The sequence below is a fragment of the Desmodus rotundus genome, chromosome 11 (assembly GCF_022682495.2).
Source record: "Desmodus rotundus isolate HL8 chromosome 11, HLdesRot8A.1, whole genome shotgun sequence".
In the NCBI taxonomy this organism is placed as follows: domain Eukaryota; kingdom Metazoa; phylum Chordata; class Mammalia; order Chiroptera; family Phyllostomidae; genus Desmodus; species Desmodus rotundus.
The window spans coordinates 60,638,800-60,662,293 of record NC_071397.1 but is presented as its reverse complement, the minus strand read 5'-3'; the positions used below and the strand labels follow the sequence as shown (position 1 = coordinate 60,662,293).

Here is a 23,494-nt window from a genome sequence, read left to right as displayed (position 1 = left end):
TTTCTGAGTGGAGCTCTTCATTGATTATGTTAAGTGCTGGCCACGGGTAAGAAACACAAAAAGCTCATTGTCTTTGCGGCAAAGGCCAGTTACACACTTGTTAATTTCCTGATTTATGACACTGAGGAGACGGAACTGAGGGCGGTTCTTCCTCTCTCTCTTTCCTCCTCTCGCTCTCTGTCTGTCTCTCTCCCACTTGCTCTGTCTCTCTCTTTGTTTCTCTCGCTGCCTGTCTTTCGGTGGTGGTGGTGGTGGTGGTGGAAACTATTAAAACAGAGGCTGATCAGGAAGTTTGTGATAAAGAGAAGCCAGGCTCTCGTCTGACATACAATCTCTCTCTTGGCTTAAGTAAACTTGCTCCTTCAAGGCCTGCCATCAACAGAGTCGGGCTCACGTTTCACCACTAAATCTGAGTCAACAATCTCTAATCTGGACACTGGGTTCGGAATCCAGGCTCAGGTTGCACTTGGAAGCTGACAGCAGGGACGAGAGCAGAGAAAAATACGGCCTTTGTTTGTGGTTTGATCGTCCCCACCAAGCGGAGCTGAGGTCATGTGTCGTTTTCTGTCATCAACAAGATAAAAGTTTGCACCTCTCTGGCCCTGAAAGGGCCCTCCTGCAATTCATATTAAGGCCAAAGAGTTCTCTGCCCCAGGATTGGAGGGCCAAGTTTGTGGAGAGCTTAGATTTGGAGCCCTTTTCATCTTTCTGACATATGATACCGTGACATAGGCAGCCCTCGCTGGGTTGCTATGCAGATATACAATTTCTGAAAAGTTACACCCGGAAAACGAAAACCCCAGGCTGGATTAGCATTTCACAAAGAACAGGGATAAAATGTGTAGCAGTTAGGCTAAAAAGCTAAAAAAAAAAAAAGTGAATTAAAGTTTCATGAAAACAAACTCTTTTTTAAAGGATCAATAAGTATAAAAGTATCTTATTGCATTCCTGGCCTTTGGTTCTGAGCTCTAATCCAGCTACTGTATGTGAAGGAGATGCTGTGAGCCAAATAGCGGAGGCTGGGGAGGGAGGTCTGGGTGCAGCCTCGGGGTTCGGGGTGCGGGGGAGTGTGAAATAAAAAGGCCTTCTGTTGAGTGCCATTGTCTAAAAAAACTCTTCTTTCTGCCTATATTTGTTTCCATTGTTTTTATTTTGTGATAATCTTGCCCTTTTGTTTAAATAAACCTAGAAAGAAGAAAAAGTTACCTCACAGTCCAAAGGTTCTGGCTAAATAAGCTCCAGCATCCTCCTTCCCTTTCTTAGCCAAGGTCAAAGGGCATGCTTTCCAGCACTCAATCACTCACACACCAGCTTTTTGTAAACAAGTCTTTCTTCAAGTGTTTCTAATACCAGGAATTATCTTATATGGAACAGTGAAGGGAAATGATTAGGAACTTCCCTTGTTATCCCCAACACCAGAGGCTTCCAGCTGGGACTGTGTGCTTCTCCTCCGATGCCCTTCCGAGCTGGCCTTGTCTGCACAGCTGGGGAGGTCATGGCCCCTCACCTGCTGCTCAGACACCAGGGCTTCCCACTGGCCCGTCTGCAGAAACTGTGGAGGGAAGCCTGGGGCAGGAAATGGGTAGGGGGTTTTGAAGACAGAGAGTGTAGAGGAGAATGGAGGGACACAACTGGTCCCACTCTCGCAGTGGTTGGGAGTTACAACAGGCAGCACCCATGCACTGAAGAGCTCAGACCTTCAACATGGCGTGAGTGCGGTGAATGCAAGATGGCTTAGCTCTGGTCCTTGCTCCCAGGTTGGTTGCGAAAAGCAGATGAGTGGAAACAGTAGAGAGATTGGAGTAAATCCCCTTGAGCATCCCTGTTTGTTGGATTATGAGGCTGGCGGTGTTTACAAAGAGTACTTATTCCGGACAGAAATGTATTGGAGGTTAGGCAAAGAAGATATGGGCAACTGAATTTTTCTATAACTTAAGTGAAGGGAACCCCTTCTGTGCTCCTCTATGTCACTTCCAAGATAAGATGACATATGTGAAAGTGACTGGTGTAAAATTTGGCCACCATGAGGCACTCAATTAAACGCTATAGTGCATGCAAGCAGGAGTCCATCCATCCACAAGAGGGAGACCAGAATGTGCGTGTTCCTGTTAGGGGTAGGCTGTGTATCAGGCTGCCCACATGCAGTCCCAGGCTCTGCCACTCAGCCTGTGTGTGCTCAGTTTCCTCACCTGTAAAATGGGAAGAATAATAGCAATTATCTCATAGGGCTGTTAGGAGGCGTGAGTCAATAAAGCAACTGAGTGGCACGCAGTGCTCATTGGGTAGATGGCATGACGACGGGCGGTGGTGTTCAGTCCTTCTGGGAGCAGTTCAGTCCATTGGCTTGGCCCAACGCTGCCTGTGAGGAATGGGTGAGGAAAAAGAACATTATCTGTTCCCAGAGTTCTGGAAGCAGGCTGCAATGACATCATCAGGCATTTGTCCCATTGACTGATTCAGATTCCAATTGAGTTATGCCTTAAATTGATGCTGGCATTTCTGCAGCTGCGGTGCCATCAAAAGAACGCCGCACGTGGGGCAGAGGGTTCAAATCTTGGCTCTATTACCTACCAGCTGAGTGACCTCCACCGATGACTTGCTGTTCCTGGACTGTATCTCCTCACCCAGAAACGAGGGTTGCGCTGCCTCTTGCATGTGGTTTTGTGAGACTCGCTGGAGATGGTCTGAGTGACTGCCTCTGTTGCGGTGCCTGGCGTTTGGAGGCTGTCAACATTACATTTGTTCAGTCCGCTAGTTGACCAGGGATCCGGCGGCCCAGCCCCAAAGCGACTGTGAGGCTTGGATTCAGCCCCCCGCACTCTGGGCAAAGTGTCGCGGGCCTGTGTGGTCCTCAGAGCCCCACCGCTGCCCTGGACATCCTTTCACACATCGCAACAAGTGCCGTGGGAGGCAGCCCAACTGCAGCTCAAAAAACCAGAACAACAGGAGGCGGAAAACAGCCCCTGGCCACGTGTCCCCTTTCCCCCTGCCCCATGGAATTTAATGTGGGTGCCCACATGCCTCTGTCTTTCCTTCCTTTCTCTGAGCTGCTGGTGCCCCACCTCACCTCCCTCAAACTTTACTACGGATACATCAACAGCGGTATTTTTAGCATTGTCAAAAACACGTGTCAGGAGAAGTTAGCAGTAGATATCTTTTCTCCCCAAACACAGTATCAAGGTGAAAGATTTCTCACTCTCACGGTTCAGGCACCACATAAATGACCTGGACCTGCAGCCCGGGCCACCAGACATCCTGGGCCCTGGGGAGGTGGCTCAGCAGATAGGGAGTGTGGATGCTGGAGCTTCCTGCTGGGCTCTGCCTCTTACTATTTGTGGCTCTTGGACAGAAACCCTTTCATCTTCATGCCTCAGTTTCTTCGGCCATAAAATGGGAGTGACGACAATATCAGCCCCTCCCTCACAGGGCCGTGTGAGGATTAAACAAGTGACTGTATGCAAAGCCTGTACGAGGGGCCATGCACAGAGTAAGCACCTGAGGGACGTGACCTGTTTCTGCATCCCAGTGGAAAGGAGGCCCCCCCTTTCTCTAGAAGAATCGCATGTGCTGGTGGCAAGTGTTCATTCTGCCCACAGTCCAGGAGACAGGGTGAAAGGCCCTTCCTGGGTACTGAAGACTGACTTTCCGTCTATAAATGTGTCTAAGGGTCCAGAAATGATATCTAATTGCTACGGCTTTTCTGAGGAAGAAGTGTACTGGTTCCGTGACTGAATCACTGCACAGCGCAGACAGCCCAGGGGCTGGGTCTCGGCCCCTGCGGAGGAAGCCCCCACACCTGCTGACTGGCTGGCTGGGTCAGGGGGCACTGGCCCCTGCCTCCTTTGGGCACCAGTGTAGGATGAAACCCTATTACAATCTGTCCATATTTGCTGCACAACTGCTCTGGTTTTCAGGTTGTAAACTCTTCCCTTCTATCCTAAAGCTAATGGGGTAGAAGTGCCTCAACTCAGCCAGCATTTTCCATCCCCAGGGTGGAGAATAGCTTTTCAAGGATGGCTATTTAGAGGGCCACCGTGCCTACCTTCCCAATGACATGGGAGGAGCAGTGCAAACGGTGGCCTCGTCCACTTGAACAAGAGCCTTGGGAGCCCACGGGAGAAGTGGCAATCACACCCTAGGGAAATCAGCTGTGGCTTCACAGAGGGGTGGTGTGGAAACTGAACTTTGAAGGGAGGACTTATTCATTGTATTAACAATAGTTATAATAAAGAGGGCTTTCCACATGCTGGGCCTAGGCGATACAAGGAAGTTAAGAAGGGATCCCCATCCTCAGGGACTTTGCAGACTAGCAGAGGGCACAGAGAGGTAAGCGGCGTGTGCTGTACACCGGGATGAGGTGGGCCTGGAGAGGAGCTGCCCAGTAGTGGAGGGAGGAAGTGGTTCTGACGGGCTCCCCACAGGGCATCGCCTGAGTGGTCCACTGAGGCTTGATGGCCGCAGAAATTGCCCAGGGGGTGTGAGGAAAAGACTAACAAGGCAGAGACAGCTCCATGTGCAAGGACTTAGAAGGGGGAACGAGAGCAGTGGTATCAGGAAAGAGGTCCTAACTCAGCACGGGAGCAGTGCAGCTGGGGCTGGTAGGCAGGGAGTAGGCGGGACTGAAAGGCAAGTAGGGACCTTTGGGAGGGCTTTGCTTGCCCTTGGCTTTGCCTCTGTAGGCCACAGAAACCAATGAAGAGTTATAAGCTGGGTTCGACATGGGCCCAGGTGGGGCCAAGTTGAAGCTGGTCAAGGAAGCCAGGACTCTGGCCCCTGGGGTGGAGGGGGAGCCACATGAGTCTTGAGTGCCTTTGCATCTGGGCCTCGGCCTGGCCTTTGACTGTGCCCTTGGTCAGTGTGGGCTGGCACCTGTAGGCCTGCTTTTGGCTCAGGCTGCCCTCCAGGTGTCAAAGGAACACCTGCAGTGAGAGTGTGAAGCCGCTCCACATAGGTGATCCCATAAACCCTGGAACACATCCCAAGAGAGCCCTGGTGAGACTAAGGGGTCCCTCTTCTCCACAGCCCCATCTTCCCATTACGTGCAAGCCACTGTGAGCCCTACTCTTTTCCAGGGTCCCCTCAGCATCAGACATGCGCCTTGTGTTCAGTGGGGTTTGGAAACCACCAAGGAGGACAGTGCCGAACTCATTTCTCAGGAAGCGGAGTGGTCTCAGCACTTCCCCACACCCAGTAAGTGTGGTGGGCGGTAACCATTAACACTCAACCCCTCTGGTTTCATTTAACGTGAGTGCCCCTTTAGAACAAAACCAAATCACTGCCACAAACTTACAGGAAGTCAAAGTGACTCTGCATGAAGATGTCAACCATCTTTCTCCGGGTTGGATGTGTGACCTCTGGCACCAAACCTCCTGGGTCTGAATCCCATTCTGCAATACACTGCCTGTATGACCCTGGGAGATACTAAACTCATTGAGCTTCTGCTTCTTCATAGGTAGTAAACAGAAAATAACAGGACCTTCCTCACAGGGTTACTGTGAATATTAAATGAGGCTAATAACATGTGCTCAAAACAGGCTAGTAGTTGTTTGTGTTCTTATCTCTATTTCTCTTTACACACAGTTTTGCTAGCCCAGGAGGACTGTGCGCTCAGGGAACACAGAGCCTAAGTAAGAGAAGGAGGAAGAGGTGCACTGATGTCTAACGAGATGCTGCGGAATCTTTTCATGTTGCAACAAAGGTGTCTTTTGTTTCCAGAAGGGTCAAAATGTTTGCTTGACAATCTTGGACTACAGACAAAAGCAAAATCAATATCCCGGATGATTGGCTCTATGGCCAAATCCAGATGAATACAGCTATCAGGAACTCTGCAGCAGAGAGCCACGGCAGGGTGGCCCAGCCCCTGGCACATCCTCAGCTGGGCCTCGGGGTTCTGATGTGGCTGTCCTCATACACACAGCCCACGCCAGGAACCTTCGAGATTCCACAAGTGAAACAAATGAGTTCTCCAGAACCTACTCCCAGGATGGGCACTTGGAGGAAAATGCTGTTTGTGCCTGAGTTTTTAACCAACACTTGTTTTTCGACTAAACCAAGTCAATGTGAGGCTCTGGACAAGTCAGCTCACCTTTCTAGGCTTGTTTTTTCATAGGTACAACAAAAGGACCACATGAGGTCTACGTTGACTAGAACTATGTATTCAATTACTTGATTCAGGCATGAAAGAAAAACCGACTGGCCCACCCCATTCACATAAAGCTAAACAAAGCAGCCCCCCCACCACATGGTGAGACAATACACTGGTAGGAAGGAGGCCATGAACGAGCTTTGCATTTTAGAGGGGGCTTTTTCAGCCTTTCACGCGAAGCCTGGGAGCACAGGCCCAGGAACTCACTCCACACGCACTGCACGTGGTCAGCAGCGGGCCCTCCGAGACCGGAGGGCTCTTGTCTGCTGAAGAAGAAGGGTGACCCGTGGCAGGTGGGGAAGGGCAGCGTCACCCCTATATTTCCACATCCTTTCCAACTTACTAGATTTCTTTTAAAAAAAATTTTCCCTGGAGGAGAGAAATGAACACATTCAGTGACAAGGACAATAACAACAAGTCATAATAATGAGAAAAGCCAAATAAGCCCATGTAAGTGCATTTTTTTCTTAGAGATTTATTTTTGTTTGATGAATCTGACACCGGTCAGGGAGACAGGAGAATGTTGGGAGCCCCGCAGGGAAATGAGCACCCAGAGGAAGGGCTGCTGCCTCCTGCATGGGAGGGGGTGGTGTTGGGGGGGTTGGGTGGTTTAATCTGGTGCTGGAAGTTTTCCTTTTGTTCACTTTTATAAATCTCTCCCGGGCTTGCGAGCTTCCCCTCCCACCCACCTCCCTCCCCCCTGCCCCCCAATTTCATTTTTAAAAAGCGAGCTCGCTCGCCAGGTGTGTCCCCCAAGCTCTCACAGCTCTAATAAATAAGGAGCACCTGTAAAACAGTAGCTTGACTTGTTAAGTGACTCTGTACAAAGGAGAATATAGAAATACAGTATGTACACCGCATCCACCGGCCTGTGGTGCTTCAAGGCCAGCGTGACACTGACTCGGCCTCGCCACCCGCCCGCCGTCACCCCTCCTGCAGCCGGCTCGGCCGCCTCCTAGGCGGGGGCACATGGACCCCTCCAGAGGGAACAATTGCTTTATTTGAGTTAGTAAACAGATACACTGAATCACAAGGTGATTTAATTTTTTTTGTTTGTTTTCTTCTTTTTTGGATTTTTTTCTTCTTTTTTCTTTTTTTTCCTTTTTTCTGTACTCATCAGAATGGGATACTCCACAACTGTCTCACCGACTCAGTGCCAGTACACATGCGCTAGAGGACTCCTGGACTCGCAGCTACGACTGTACAAGTGCACACAAGAAAATCTACCCTGTTATCCTCCACCCACTGATTGAGGATCGAATTGCACATTTCTCTTACCCATGACAGGAGAAAGCAAACAGTGAAACAGAATCATGGGTGATCTTTCTCACTTTCCCTCTTGTTTTCATTGGTTCGTCCATACCATTCTAATTATCATGAAAGGGCTCTGCGTATGGAGAGATTGCTTCATTGACTTCCTGGATCACCGAAAACCATCAGGGCTGAAATTTCATCCAAGTCTTTCGTGACGCCCAGCAAATATCCCCCCTTGGATTATTTTACACCTTGAGGGCATTTTGGTCTTCAGTTCAACACTCTTGCTCTGTTCCCAAATGGGGCGCTATTTAGGGGAATTTAAAGAGAAAGCTGAGAAGAATAAACATTTACCGAGTTCTCTTGGCATTCGGTCTCTGAAAAACCACAGTATAAACTATTCATGCTGCTTCTTACATCTGTCAAATCGAAAATTAAAAGCCATAAAAGTGTAACACTGAAAATATGGCATTAAAAAGGATAAAGGTGGCCTTTGTAAAAATAACAAGAAAAGTATATCAGCCAATAAAATATTCTAACTCTTCATTTAAAAGTGCATCCTGGGCAGGACAGAGATGAACCTGAAGTGCCGGGACTCCAGTGCGACCCCTTTCCGCCGTCGAAACGTGAACAGTATAGGCCCGAAACCGTACAATGCAAATCACAATTCTTCGTGTAGCAGCAAAACCACAGCAGTTTTTAAAAAGTATAAAAAAAGATTTTTGTTTTCAAATCCGTATTATCTTCCAGCCTCACCCTCTGAGCCTGGAGGGTGGAGCGGGGAGAATACCTACATTGGTCCTTGTGGCTTGTTGGTGCTTTGTTTTGTTTTTTAAAACCAAGGGCGAAATCCCTAAGTTCCTCTGGGGAGAAGCAGAGATGGAGGCAGCAGGAAGGCTGGGCCTGCTTGCCGGGTCCAAGACGTGCTGGCTTCTCTGGGCTAGAGGCCACCGAGGGAGGGCTGCTTCCCCCGAGATGCTTAATGACAGGAAGCAGCTTTATTTGCTTGAGTTTTAGCCAGAGGGGGTGGTGAGCTGACCAGCTGGTGTCATTGGATGTCGTGACATGGCTTGCTCTGCGCCCTTTCTCCATGCAAGGTACCCTGTGTGTGAGTGTTCCTGGAAAAGAGGAGAAGGGGCCGTCAGAATCCACTGGACCAAACCTCCCCTCCCCCGGGTTGGGGAGATCCCAGGCGCGAGGCGGAGAAGCACTCTCTCCAGCAGGGAGGTCAGGCCTGCAATGACTCCCCAGAATTAAGGCAGCACAGCCTGCCTTCGGCATGACTTTCATTCACGTTTCTGCTCAGGGTCAGCCCTGCCAGCTTTGTGTGAGCAGATGAAACTTGAATCACTTTATGGAATACAACGAGCATGGTGTGCCACACCCTGCCCTGAAGACCACGACGGCATCCTTTTCGACTGGGCAACTTTCACCCTCCACATCACGGCTCCCACTGGCAGGAGGTCTTTTGAGTTGCCAAGGTCACCTCAAAGCCAGGCAAGGTCACCACAAGACCCCGGAGCTCCAGATCTCACCCCTGTACTCCAGGCAACAGCCCTGAGGGTTGCTGCAGGGGAGGAAAGCCAAGAGATTCACTTCTCAGACCAGGAAACATTACTGTGGACATAGGGACTTCTCTTCAGAGATTTCTTACAGAGGCGGCTGAGCTGGAAAACACGCCCCCTCTGTGGGTCTTGCCTGACAAAGGTGAGCCATTCAGATCTCTTCACATCAAAACCAAACAGCAGCTCGGGACTGGAAGGCTAGAAACCAGCCAGGCCTTGGGGTCCTGGGGCACAGGGTCTGAACAGCATTGGTCACCAGCAAAGTAAGTTTCTGGGAAACTCCCACCCCAACTTTCACTGCAGGCATTAGGCTCTGCCTCACTGTCCCTACTGGTTTATTTCATTTACTAACAGTCCCTTGGTTTAAAATGTACCTTCCTAAGGACACTCCGTCACTCTCAATAAGCAGCCATTTAGAAGTCTGCCAACTCAACTATGACGTCCCTGAGGTCTGCGGCTGTGTCTATTTTGCTCACATCTCTCTCCCAGTTCCTAGTTCAGCTCAACACACATTTGCCGGATGAATGAGGGTCAAGCAGCTCTGGTCCCCCATGCCCCCAAACAGGACCTTTTTCTTCCTGCCAGTCAATGGGAATGTCAGACATGTGCATGGGTAAAATTTGGCCAGCTGAGGCAGTGACAGAGGACTCATAAACATCTTTATAGCTGCTGAGGTTATTCCTAGAACAATGAACAAATAATATCAGAGAGGTGAGAGTTTAGAACTTGAAGGGGCCCCAGAGATAACATACTATAATTTCCTCATTTTATAGGTGAAGAGGTGGAGGCCACAGCGAGACCTGGAAGCCTGCTCAGTGTCTGCAGCAGGAACTTAGCACAGGTGTGCGGAGGAGTAAGTGCCCGCCGGGAGCGCTAAGTGCAAGCTCGTGCTTTGAACCCTGCTTTCCAGACCCCGGTGTTAATGGTAATGATAATAATGATCAACCCAAAACAAGGTTTGAAAGTCTAAATGTACATGACAGGAAATGCCTGAGTTCCCCAAATCACACTAAATCACCAGAGCTGTGTGCACTTACTATGCGCATTAAATAACCAAAGTGAACATGCAAAACACCACAAATATGCAATGGGGGTGGAATTATAAGGCCATGGAAACATTTTTATTTGGCATGGTCTGATTTGGAAATGTGGATGTTTATCTCTGAATAAAGAGCTCACTTTGATTTCTTTCTTTCCTTCCTCCCTTCCTTCTTTTAGAATGAGACAGCAGCAAGAAAGGATACAAAAACAGAAACACCAAGAGCCACCCTCAAACGAGAGACCGCAGAGGATTGGGAAGGAGCCTCAGAGACGACAAAGAAACCCGAAGACGCAAGTGTAGCTTCTTCTGGGGACAACTCTTTTTCATTTGGGGGGCGCAGCCTGAAACTTGCTGTGGAAGGAGGGAAACCATCCCCACTTCTGAGCTTGGGACCAAAAGGGATCAAATTTTATAGTCAGAGGGGGCCTCCGAATCCTTTCTTTAAAAAAGGAAAAGGGGAAAAAAATGTTTACAACTTTCTTCCAGTGACTCGGAAACACCACCATTTTGAATTACTCAAGAATGCTGCAACTGCTTTTCCAAGGACGTAGCTCTTGCTCTTTAATGGAATCGTGACCCCCCAAAGGAGGGTTACTTCTCAAATAAGTTTCTTTATATTCAGATCACCTTTGGACCAGGGCCAAACATGGGCAGCATCGGCCTACTTGGAGAAAATTTCAAGGCTTTTCTAAGGGACTGGGAAAACGGGATTATAATGAGAGCCATTCTGGACCCTTAACTACAGCATTTGCCATCCCAAACACTATAATAATCGTTATTATTCTCTGGTATCTATTATTGTCTGGTAAATAATACGTGTTTTCCCCAAAGTTCTAAAGGCTGCAGCTGCACCACACTCTATTTTTGCAGCCCCACTCCCGCTGCTCTGAAAGCCGCCTCGCACCGAGCTGATTTTCAAGAATGGCAAAGCAATTTGTGCCACTTCCTTCCCAACCGCCATCTCTTTGCCACGTCTAGGACACCCTCGAGGGCCAGATGGTGGCAGTACAAGTCTCTTTCTGCTGAAAACTTTTGAGGAGGGGGCTGGCTCTGAAGTCATCCTCACTTGTTCTTCTGGCCCGGGTTCAGAGCAGTCCCCTCGTCGACACACAGGGATAGACTGAAGAACCGCACGTGGGCTTCACCTTCCTGAGAGTCCTTGGTAGGCAACTCAAGGGTGGAGAGGAAGCAAGCCTGGAGCTTTAAAGAGTGATCACGGCACGAAGTTCCAGAGCCTGAAGCCAGTCCCAGCTTTGCCCTAGCCAAGCAGAGGGATCCTATGGAAAATCCGTCCTCTCTGCCTACATTTCTTGGTGTGAGCAAAGGGTAAAATAGCACAGTAAGTAAGACAGACACTCAAGCTACAATCTGGTGTGACCCCTAACCAGCGGTGTGACCTTAGACCTATTCCTTAACCTCCCCAAGCCTTGATTCCTTCTCTGTGAAATGGGGGCCTGGGTGAGATTTTCTATTATACCTTCCATCTCTCATATTCTGTGATTGTAGGATGTTTGTACCAAAGCCAGTCCCAAGTATGGAGGATTATAAACTTGAGCAGTTGGATATTAACCTATTATCAGTGTGTAAAGGAGACTTAATTTTTGGACCCCAAAGTTCAAAGTTTCAGAGAGAGTCTCTATTAACCACACGCACACCTCTGGTAGAGATTTATGGAACATCCCTCAAGGCAAGGGGTTCTGCAGAAGGGGCTATAGTTGTGCCTCACATTTGGGTTTTCCTCTGCACTGGGGGTCTGTCTGAAGGCAGAACAACCCAGGGCGCTGTTCCATGGAACATCACCGCACATTCTTCGTCCCATATACCATGTATGTACTGCGTGTGAAGACCAGCACCACCACACGTGGTCGCCAGCAAGGTGCCTTCAGAATCCCAGGCCCACTTGCCCCTTTTGGCCATAGGAACGAAGCGGAGTTCCTATGGTTCCACATCTTCCTCGTGGGATCGCGACTGCACATCCAATGCACGGAGAGAGCCTCTGTCCACTGGGCACTTTTCCTTTTCGGCAGGAAAGCACCGCTGAGAATGTGATCGCACTATTCATCCCCCTTTATCACATAAGGATGTTCAGAGAATTATAGAGAACACAATTGTGCCTGAGTACTAATACATTCTTTCAGCTGACACTGCCAAAATGTAGCCATTCCTTCCTTTTCTTCTTTGGCCTTTACTGCCTAAGACTCTGCAGGCTGCACTTAAAAGGAGTCTTCCAACGGCTCACCAAAATAAATGTGTGTCCTGGGGAAAATGCCTGTCTTAGTCTCTGTCCCAAGTCGGTTCCTCGGTGGTGCGCAGTCCACCTCTCCCAGGACACCTGCTTCGATGAACTTAATCCATTTTCCAAACTTTTACTCTTCTTTCCTTCCTCAAATACCTTTGTAATTAGCATGATGAAATCCAGCAGACTGTTCTGTCTTACCTGCTTAGCGGGCAAGCTCCCCGTGTCTGTTCGTATTTACTCCCAGCAGTCCCAAATCCCGTGGCACCAATTCTGTGATGTGCAAGAAATGCCTGTTGCCAAGCCGACCTGCCTTTGTCCAATTACCCAGGCCCTCCCAGTGACGCCACTCACTCAGGCACGTCGACCCATCACTTATCATGGTTAAACACAGCCATTAAGTGCTGGCTTCAGCCATGCTGTTTATCTGGGACAATAACGAGTCCCCGAGGACTAGACTGTTCTCAGGTAGCTGCAGCTATTCTGGGACACTCAAAAGGGTAGAGCCCTGCGGTCAATGAACAGAGCCACCTGCATCGGCTGATAAACCCAAGTGCGATGCCAGATAGTGGTCTCCCAACCAAGCCCATCCCAGAAAGAGCTATGACTTGGCTAGGTTTTGCCAAAAAAAAAAAAAAAAAAAAAAGGTTCTCTCTCTCCCTGTCAACCATGGCTTCCAGAAGAGTTGTAGAATGGCTTTGATCAAAATAGAAAGCATTTTTATTTATGAAGTGAGTGGCATCTCTTTTCTTATAGTTCATTAATTGATGATAGTCATTAAAAAAAATCCCTCCCCCTACTAGCATGACTGTTATGGAAAACAACCCACGGTGAGGACAGGGGTGTGGGGACCGTGGGTCAGCTTCAGCTTAACTCATTGCTAGGCTCTGGGCCGAACCACAGCTTCGTCCTCCCACCCCCCTTGCTGCTCACGTCGTGGCTCTGACGAGCTAAGGCTCATGTGTATTTTTTAAAAAAGAAATTTAACCACAGGCTTTTCTTTTTAAAAAATAATTTTCTTCTTTAGCAATATCTCTTATTTTATTCTTTAAAAAAAAGATTTTATTTATTTATTTTTAGAGAGAGAGGAAGGGAGAAAGAGAGGGAGAGAAACATCCATGCGTGGTTGCCTCAGGCACGTCTCCTACTGGACCTGGCCTGCAACCCAGGCATGTGCCCTGACTGCGAATTGAACTGGCGACCCTCTGGTTCGCAGGCTGGCACTTAATCCACTGAGCCACGCCAGCCAGGGCTCTTATTTTATTATTTAATCAATAAAAATCACAATCATACAAGACCTCCTACTGGGATAACGCCATCTTTAATTCTTTGTTTTATAAACTAAAATTTTGGTTCTCTTCGCTTAGCTGATTCTACTAGTTAAATGGTGAGAGAGGTCTGTTTATTCTTACAAGTCATCGCTGCTCTTCCTTGCTGACCTCTGGAAGTTTCTGGCAGACAAAGAATCCTGAGCCGTGGAGCCCCCACTTGTGCACTCATAAAAGTGTCTTCACCTGGGCAGTGCATCGATTGACCCTCTTTAACTCCCTCAAATCCTTTCTGGAACCTGGGATTTCAAGCAAACCCACTGACCCGGTCTCTGGGTCTTTCCTAAAAGTGCGGAGGGATTTATGACTAGCAGTGTGCATTTTTACAAAGGCGCTGTAGCAGGTGGTTACACCCATTCACAAGAGAAAAATAGTAAAGAATGACACGATGTAGCTGATGGTCTGCACAAAATTTTGAAGACGAGCCTAGAGCTTGACGCCCCTTGGCTTTCGGCACCGAGCATGTCCTCTGATGGTGTGGCACTCTGCAGCGTTCTCAGAGAAAGGAGCCGAATCGTACTCAGCACCTACGTTATGTCAAATACTGTGCTGGGCACCGTTATATCCTTATTTCACTTACACATTTTTTTCATTGAAACGACAGTATTACTGAAGTATTGGTTATCATCCCCGTTTTATAGATGAGGAAACTTTCCCGGGAAGGTTAAGGAAATTACTTGGTCAAGGTCACTGCTAGAAAGGGGCAAAGCTGGACTGGAGTCAGCTCCTACGACCTCGATGTCCACACTCCCCTCCAAGGGCTGCTGCCCCCTAGTCCAGGTTTCCTCTCTCCCCTAGACCTGACAAGAGGGTCCGAATGCCACAGCTGTAAGGGACACTAGAGACACACACAGTTCAGCTTCCCTTGCTTTGCAAAAGAGAACTCTAAGAAGTTATTTAAATAAAAGAAATAATTACGGTTTCATTCAAGTCCCACCGATACACAAACTAGCTGATGCTGCTTCATATGCATTCCCAAATTCTGCCCGGCACAAAAAAAAAAGAAAAGAAAAGAAAAGAAAAAAAGCCAATGTTCACTGTGTTAAGACTGAGTTTTTTATTTCTCTATCTATCTTATGTGAACACAGGCATGCTAAGTTTAAACAAAGAAAAAGAAAGAACTCAGAGAGAAAAGCAGCTTTATGTGGCAAGTGGCTACAGACTACAGATCGATAACAGATCGCGAGGTGTTAGACGAGGCCTGGAAGTGTGGTGTTCCTGACGCTGGACCTATTCTTTCCAGCCAGCCCATTAGCAGGGAGAGAGGGCAACTGTGTGTTCCTGAAAACTGCACTGTAAAAAATAAGAGCGAGCATCCTGATTCCCTGCTGTGCCCACCCCCCCAACAGGCAAGGAGACGGGGAGTGTGGTTAATAATTGCTTTTCTGCAGCCCTTCAACCCCGGACATTCAGGTACAACCAATCTCCTCTCTGAACTCAGCCGTCCGGTGCGAGGGAGCAATGTAGCTGGTGGCAAAAATACGACTCTGGTCCTTGGCACAGGGTGTGTAACTCAAGCAGCTTTGGTCGTATCCAGTGTCCCACTGAGGGGAAAGGCCAATGACGACTCAGGTTCTAATCCTGGCTGCACCACTCTGTGACCTTGAGCATTTGCTCGGTCCTGGTACCTACTCGTTAAAGTGGAGCCAGACATCTTACAAGCATCTCTGGGGAGGTCCCCTCCCCTCCAAGGCTGATGGCATGGAGGTGTAATGACACGTCCGAGAGAAGAGGTGCTGGGCTGCAGGGGCCACCAAGACAATTCTCATCAAGCACCTACTGTGTGCCAGGCACCTCCTGGGCATTTAAACTTACACTATTTACACTGGAGCCTGACCACACTACGAAGCAGTGGCCATCATCCTCATTTCTGTGGGTGTGTATGCGACATCCTCAGAGGCTTTGCGAGACCTCTGAGAAGGCCTCACAAGATGGAGACTCTGGAGCCAGGCCACCAGTCAGATCCCAGTGCTGCCATTTACTAGCCAATGACACTGGGGAGGAGAGGGCTTCTCTGTGCCTCAGTTTCTCCATCTGTAAAATGGGTTTAATAATGGTATCCCCATAGGGTCATTGTGGGCATGCGTACATGTAGAAAATGCTCACTAACTACTAGCTGTTACAATGATTAATTAAAAATGCAGGCACAAAGAGGTCACAAAACTTGTCCAAATGCTCACAGCTGGTACTCGACACAGCTGCTTTTCAAATCCCAGCAGGTCTCTCTTCATCCCCGTGCTCTCCTCCCAGGAGCCACAGCCTTTCCAACAGGACAGCGACCGCCACTGCTAGGATGCCTGTGACGTGCCACTCTCTCCGAGTTTTCTTACCTGTCCCACACAGCACCGTCACTGTCACTCAGGACCTGGAGACTAAAGCTCGGAGAGGCTCAATCACATTCTCCCTCACCTAGCCAGCAGCTCTGCTGGGATCTGAACCCAGGCGAGCTCAATGCCAAGGCTGACGCTCTTATCCACGAAACCACACTGCTGCCTCCCCTCACTACTGGCAGCCTCTGCTGCCACATGTAGCAGCTGCAGGAGGGCTACAGCCTGGGAAGTCAAGAAAGATAAAAGGACATCTCCAAAAGTTAGCAAATTTCCTTTAAAGGACCTGTAGGCCTAGGGAGGGCCTGGTTCAGATTCTGCGCAGATCTCTGAAGGTGTCTGAGGTAAAGCAAGCGAGCCGAGCCTTGTGATGGCTCTTTGGTCCAAGGACTGGGCTTTGGGCATTGCTGTGGCCGCTGTCCGGTCTCTGTGCCCACTAGCAGGGAAGTCCTCTAGGTGGCTGCCTCTGCGCACCACACCACAGTCCCCACCTAGCCATTCCTCCCCTGCTGGCCCAAGGCTCAGGGCAGCTGGTGGGTGAGAGGGCGGAGCCTGTTTCTGTGGCAGTTGGGGCCCAGCCAGCATGTCTTGAGTGGACTTTAGAATGCTCTGGTGTTGTGAGGTTTCCTTCCATGGTGTGCTATGAAGCCTCCCAGGTCCTATCAGGGCACGCAGAAGGGAGTTCTTCCTCCCACCGCATTGCCACAATATCTGTACATACTTGTAACATAGATGTGGCTGCCTCCGCCTCTCACACTGTAAGGGTAACCTTCCACAATGTGGAGAACGACCCTCTGGTAACTGGCCTGCCATCAGAATGCAGCCATCAGCTTCAGTGATGCCAGTCTCTCTCCTGCTTCCTTTCGGTCTGCGAGCAGCTGCTAAAGTAATTGTTCTCACACGCAGACTCCACCCCATTGCTCCTCTGCTCCAGGTCACAGTGCTGCTGTTGCCTAACGCGTGGAGCACAAATTCTGCAACCTCCTGCTCCTCTACCTGCCTGCTCCGCCCCTGCTCCTCCCTGTCTGCGGTCGAACCCTTTGCTCCAGCCAAGGGAAGGGGACAGTCAACTCTAAGGTGACGTGCTCTTCTCAGCATCCATGGCTTTTGACATCCCAATGCATCCCTTATTCCTGCACTCCCGACTGCCAGTCCGTGCCCCTCCCCCGTGCTAGAACCTAATTCCAAGTCACCTGCTTTATGGGACCTGCACAGAGTCATGTTCAATACTGTCAGTTTGATCCTCTAGGGAAGTGAATGAAGACCATCCCTGAACCACAAATAAGTGAAAGGGACTGACTTTCCGGATTCGGATATAATTAGGAGTTTATCTAGTTTTGTGCACTGTAGTAGGTGAGTTAATTATAACTTAAGAACTCTAAATTTAGGATTTTTAAAAACCGTATTCCTGTGCATAGGCCGCACACACACACACGACAGAGAACAAGGCGATCCGATGATCAGACAGTGAGGGTGCTGTTAAATCAGAGCTAGAACCCTGAACCGGTGGCCCCGCATCTTCATGTGCAAAGTTATGTTTTTTTCTCAAAATATTTTTCATAGTTGTTCAATTAGCATTTGGGATTCATGCTGCTCAAACCTCGGTGGGTAGGAAAATAGACATCAAATCTCATATTTATGATGCCATCCTATTAAACGAGAGGAATAGAGGGACCTGGATATATTTTTGGTTTGGCAAATTGTAGAACCATTTTTTTCAAACATTTGGGGTTTGTCTAAAACCAAAACTTATTTTGCCAAGCACTTTGGCCTTAATTTTTAAACCCATGTGTATTTTAAAAGAAATTTAATCTATATGTTTCTGACTCATTTACACTTAACTCATGAAAATTCTGTTTGGTAAGAGCTATTCGATGTCCAAGCAAGTTTATGAGCTTTTTAAAGGCATCTTTCCCCCCGTCCTTACGAGAAATTTGTACTTTACCAGCCGTAAAAGAGTGTGAGCTCCAGAGGCCTGGGGTCAGTTTGAAATTTATAACCTTCTAAGCTTACATGAATTCTGAGTTTGGAAAAAAAGAGTTCCCTCTCCTCTTTTCCATACTAAGTGTTCAAATAGGCTATCTATGATAAAGGCAGTATCCTATGTCTTAGTTTCCAAGGTGAGTAGTAAAGAATTCAATCTAACCACCACCAAGCTGTCCCTCAGATATTTAGGAGAAACAATGTGACACTTGAAATTCACAGGGACACGGATTCAGATCCAACACGCTAATGGAAAGTTCTGCTAATTCCTCTTAGGGTAAGAAAAAGAAGTGGACGCAACACAACTTCAAGTTGAACATTTCACCTTTGGAGGACTGGGGAATTTTTTTAAAGTCAAAGACAACCCACCCTGCTTCTAACTTTTCATACATTTTAAAAATGAGCTGAATCTACTAAAAACGGCATTTGAGTTAAAACCAGGACAGCAGGAAGAATGTGACGCGTGCTGCAGTGACCTCACCGGTGTCTTCTGCGCACAATGGTGCTGAGACACCACTCAATTAGAGCCGGCTAGTGGGGGCGGGGTGCTTTCGGATAAAGTACTTAAATATGGCTTATAAATATTTAAAGTATAAGCATCTAACAAATCATAATGACAAAGTTCTACATTTAACCACATGTGCTCCAAATATCTTGAAATTACTCTAAATATGGGTTTAAAATATCAAAAGGGCTTATTGATGGGATGCAGAACTTCGCAGAGCAACTTAAACCTGATCGTTCTTGCTCCCACATCACCCAATCTGCACCATTTTTAAAGTGTGCGTGTGTAGATTTCTTTAGAAGATGATCAGGTTACAGTCTGAATTTCCAAAACAAGAGTTGAAGAATGAAATATAGGGTTTCCCCTTCTCTCACCAAATGCAGCTTAGCCACTTTGCTTCTAGATAATTTGTTATTGTAGGTTGGCTCAAATTTAAGACAGTAACATTTTAGAAACACTCGGAGAACTAAGCCAGCTGCAAGGAGGATATCATTACAAATTGAGACACATGTTGTATGGGAATACCATTCATTTTCAATACCAGAAACATGTCTGGGGAAGTAAGCCATGCAAATGAGGGAAAGATATACTTTTTAATTGCAGTTTTTGGATGTTAGGTCAATGTTTTATATCAATTGAGTCCATAAAGTATGTTTTCCCTTCTGTTCTTTAAGTGCTATCAGTTACATTCTTACTTCCCTTTCTACCCAACACAAAGCACAGCTTGCTAGCAAAGGAAGACAAGAAGCCAGAGGTTCACGGGGAAATGATGAGACAACTAGTGGGACAGCCACATGTCTGGATGGGGTGAGGCTGGGGAGCGGGGGGCTTTGGTTAGTCACAGCCCTGACTCCACAGGTGCGTGGAAAGGCGGCTCTGCTCGTGTGGGCCCTCCTCTCTACCCCGAGGTGTGCACTCGGGCAACACGGTAAACTGCACAAGCACATGGTGGCTCAAGGCCATAGCTCTCGGGCCTAGCAGCGCAGAGTTAAGAGCTCTCCGAGGCGACTTGACTGGTTTCCAACACAAGAATGTTTAGTGCACTCGGGAGCTATTTTAAAGCAGGAGAGACCAATTCCAAGTTTTTGTTGTTATTGCGTTTGCTCCAGTGATTTTCACTAGAATCTTTTAAATGGCCCTTGAAACAATTTGTGTGTGTTTCCCCTTCTTGTTCACAGCCTCACGTTTTCAATCCTGACCGCACCCTACTTTTTCTGCAAGCAGAATGCTGTGGAAATTCACAAATCTGGTGAACTCTCTGTGGTTAGTGTTTAGAGCTGGCATCTGAGATGGCATTTATTCCTTCTCCTTGATGCCAGCTGGTACACTGTTTATCTTTTAAAGCTAATTTATATGTTTCTCTGAAATAAATTCCTTTGGTGCTTTTGAGGCATTAAAAAAAGGTTGACACATGCAAAACGCAGGGCCTCTTACATGCATCCACACGAAAAAGTGTTGTGCATTTAAAATGGCAACTGAAGCACCCAGGACAGGGGGGCGGAAAAGAGAGTGCTAGCCTCTGCCCCTTTGGCACAATCTCTGTGACAAGAGAGCCTGGCAAAGGCAGTGGTGGGGGTGGAGGTGAGTGTTCCACTACATGAGGTAAGTGTTCCATGCTGTAGTGTATTTTGGTCTTCAAACACCTCTGCCCCTCCGCAATGCTTGTCTGCACGAAGGTAGGTGTAAGTGATTGAACCATGATGCCCAGGCAGCCACTCAGGCCGGCGAGGGGGTGATTCATTGGAAACCAGATGGGGAGCTTATTTCCAATGCCCTTCTGGGCAATGGTTTGTTAATAGCTAGGCGAATGCTCTCCCCATTCCAAGCACACTCTCTCCAGGTGAAGGAGCATGCTAGGGAGCTGGGGAGAATGGGGCGCGCGCCCAGACACGGCCACAGCAACGCCCTGGTGTTTACTGAGCCGCCCACTTGTCGGACTGGAGCCATTCCACTCCCTTGGCCTCTGCAGCAGAGTGGAAGTTTTTCCACGGAAGGACGACGTCTCACTACACAGTATGAACTTTGAAAGTCCAAGTGCGGGGGATGTATCCCTCATGTTTCTTTCCTGGCTTCCCTTTCCTCCTTTTGCCGCGGGCGCTCACAGGACATGGTGACTTGAAGAGAGGTCTGCGCAACCTTTAGCATTTTGTTACTCAGGCAATCTTATGGAGGCTAGTGCTACATTCTACAACTCCCGCAATATTAGGTCCACAGCCAGCAAAAACTGCTAAAAGTAAATCCTAAGCCTGAAAGAAAACTTGCAATTAACTCAGCTTCCTCAGAGTAAAGAAAAACTCCAACTTCGATAGTGCTTGGTGGTAATACAAGATAGTCCTTCAGAGATGGAAGGCATACTTTGTACGGAAGCCAAAACCACCCAATCTGCTCAGTCTTTAAATTCCACGTGATCCTGTAGAAGGAACTGGTAAAGGCCACCCATAGACTAGTCCATGGAGCCAGGAGACCGGCCTCGGAGAGCGGCCACGCTGACCGGAAAGTCTGCCGTCAGGCCAGGGCTACGGCTGCCCTTGCACGCCCTCGAGAGGGAGTTCCTCCTTCAAGCCTGTGCACTAAGCACTTCTCTTGCCCAACCTTGGTCCCAGCCCTGCTGAAGATGGAGGGGCGTGGCTACATCTGAAAGAAATAAATACCCTGTCACACATGTCATTTCCTAGTCTGGCATAATCGCATTGGAATAATATCCAAAAGCCAGATGCTGGCACATTAAAGCCCTCCTTCAATCCCCTTGTCATAAAGTTTAAAATAGTCCCAGCAGCACTGAACAAGATGCGTCTAAGGCTGATCTTGACACTGTTTATTCCAGAAATCTCTCCTCTCTGAGTCTGAAATGAGCATAGCAAGCACTCCCCGGGCCCTCACCACTCACACGCGTGCGTGCTGCAGAGCCGGGGTTTTCTCGCAGCCTCTTAGAAGGACCTACACCTAGAACTGGACAGCCACCTGCATCCCGACATCAAGGATTTTAACATCAAGGATTATGAGAGCATTAACATTTCCAATAATCAAGTACTGGAACATTAAAAATCTGAAGTCCAGCACAGGATCTGCACACCCCATCTGTACGGATTTCCTCTCCTCACTCTGTTTTTCTTCTTTATCTTGCTTTAAAAGTGACACCCATAGTAATATATCAAATGTATGGACCTGACTTCCCAGGAAGCCCACCTACCACTCTCTCAACCTTCTCGGCCAGAGAAATTGAAATGGCAAAAGTTACATGTGATTTCCACCCTTTGGTTTTCCTAATGAGGCAAACCCCTCCCCCTGTCTTGAAATAGCCTTTTCTGGGACTGCGGCTCCATGACCAGACTAATAATTAAACTCTAAACTCCGAGAAGCCAACACAACAGCTGCCTCCTCCAGCTCTCCTGAAGAAAAACTGAGGTGGGAGGGAGCTCTGCTGCCGGGGCTGGGAGGTCCCCTTGGAACTGGGGCCGGGAAAAGAATCTCTTAGTTTCTTTCTGGTTTTAGGAACACATGAGAACACTGGGGGCCACAAAAGTGGGAAGTGGTATAAACTTGTTGCTTCTCAGGAATGGAAAAAGTGAGGGTGAAAGGGTTACTCACGGTACACATTTTTTCCATTGATTATTTTACTTAAAAAGAATATGTCATTTCCCTGGAAAATCGAGGAGGGGGGATATTTTCTTTAAATATTTTCAGACATTTGCAAATGGTTACTCTGAACTCCCTGATGTACCATAAACAAGTGTAAACTGTAGAAATTCAGAAAATGTGCAAATACAAACAGTTATCCCCAAGCTCCAAGGCAAAGAGAGAAGGGTGTATCCCATTTATAAATGGAATTCTTTGTGGATAGAATAGTTTGGGAAATGTTTATACATTGTTTCCTTATTATTTGGGGGGATATTTTTCCCCAGCTTAACAGAAGCTGCAGAACTGGTATTTGGAGTCTTAAAAGTTGAAGATTAAAGAAGTTTACAACCCTTTAGAATCTTCAACTAAACTTAATTAGTTCTGCATGTGGGAAAATATCTGCCTATTAAAATAACTTGTCCTTGTATCAACAAAGACGAATCCATTAAGACAGGTAACCAGGAACAGAATAATTTCACCATGGAAAAAAATACTATAAATTGACAAGAACTAGCAAATATGATTACTTCTTTGAAGATAACTGTAGCTACCTGGATTATTGATTCAAGATAGAGTCTGCCCTGAGTCTATATAACATGAAAAAAAAGTTATACAGTATGCGAGTGGTGGCATAGTGACAAGAATGGAGAACCCTGATTGAAGTTCCTGACAGACTTCCCTACGAGAAATAATACAGTGAGTCACCAACAAGCAGGTGGGAAAATCACTCACCTGCGCCTCACCCACCAAACGCAGGTTTGTATTTGGTTTCTAACACTTTCCACTTCGGCTTTAGCTCATCACCAAACAGTGCTCACTGTCAGGGCACAAAAGGCATCCAGTCTTTTATTTAACAGATGCACTTCCAACTCCGCAACCATACAAACGGGCCGTGTTTCTGAAGGCACAGAAGAACAGCACCACGTGGGCACAGGAAATGAGGAAGGGCCCGAGGAGGTGAGTGAATTACGGCAGGCTGAGACTGTGCTGCGGGTGGGCGCCACGGAACTACACAAGGCAAGAGCACGTGTGATTTACTGGAGGCGAGGCGGCCCTTCTCCCGTCTTAAATCACCTTCCTTGTCACCCTGCGGTAGCTGGAAAAGCCTGAGTGTCTCTGACTTTAGAGAAAAGCTGTAATTTCTTGGAGGGACCCATCATAAAAGAACTCTCTAATCTCAAGGGGCTATGGGCAATTTCATCTTACTTCTTCTGAAATTGGCTAAAGCCAGGTTAATGTTTTAGTAACGACTCAGGTCCACACACAAGACCCTCACCTGATTCTTTATTCAGAAACATATATCATCCAAATAGCCATAATATATTTTATGCTTTTATGTTCCATGGGCCCCATGCTACTTATGGACCAGTGGCACCATTCTCGACCTCGTCACTTCTCACTCCAGTAACAGTAGTAAAATCTTTCACCTTCCCGTTCTTCCCTTTATGTCATTTGAATGAGTGATATTAGAATTTGTTTAAAATTACAATT

The 23,494-nt window shown here is 47.7% G+C and overlaps 1 protein-coding gene across 3 annotated transcripts in view; it reads right to left on the bottom strand.

The window, feature by feature from the left end:
- Window positions 1-6,375: 6,375 nt before the first annotated feature.
- SOBP (sine oculis binding protein homolog) overlaps window positions 6,376-23,494 on the bottom strand; it is a 158,441-nt gene continuing 141,322 nt past the window's right edge. For 2 of the 3 annotated variants that reach the window (XM_053913585.2, XM_053913586.2), the window contains one exon: window positions 6,855-8,517. The gene's annotated coding sequence lies outside the window, so the exon portion shown is untranslated. Of the gene's footprint in view, window positions 8,518-23,494 lie in introns of all 3 variants that reach the window. The other variant, XM_045188651.3, reaches the window with a different exon arrangement.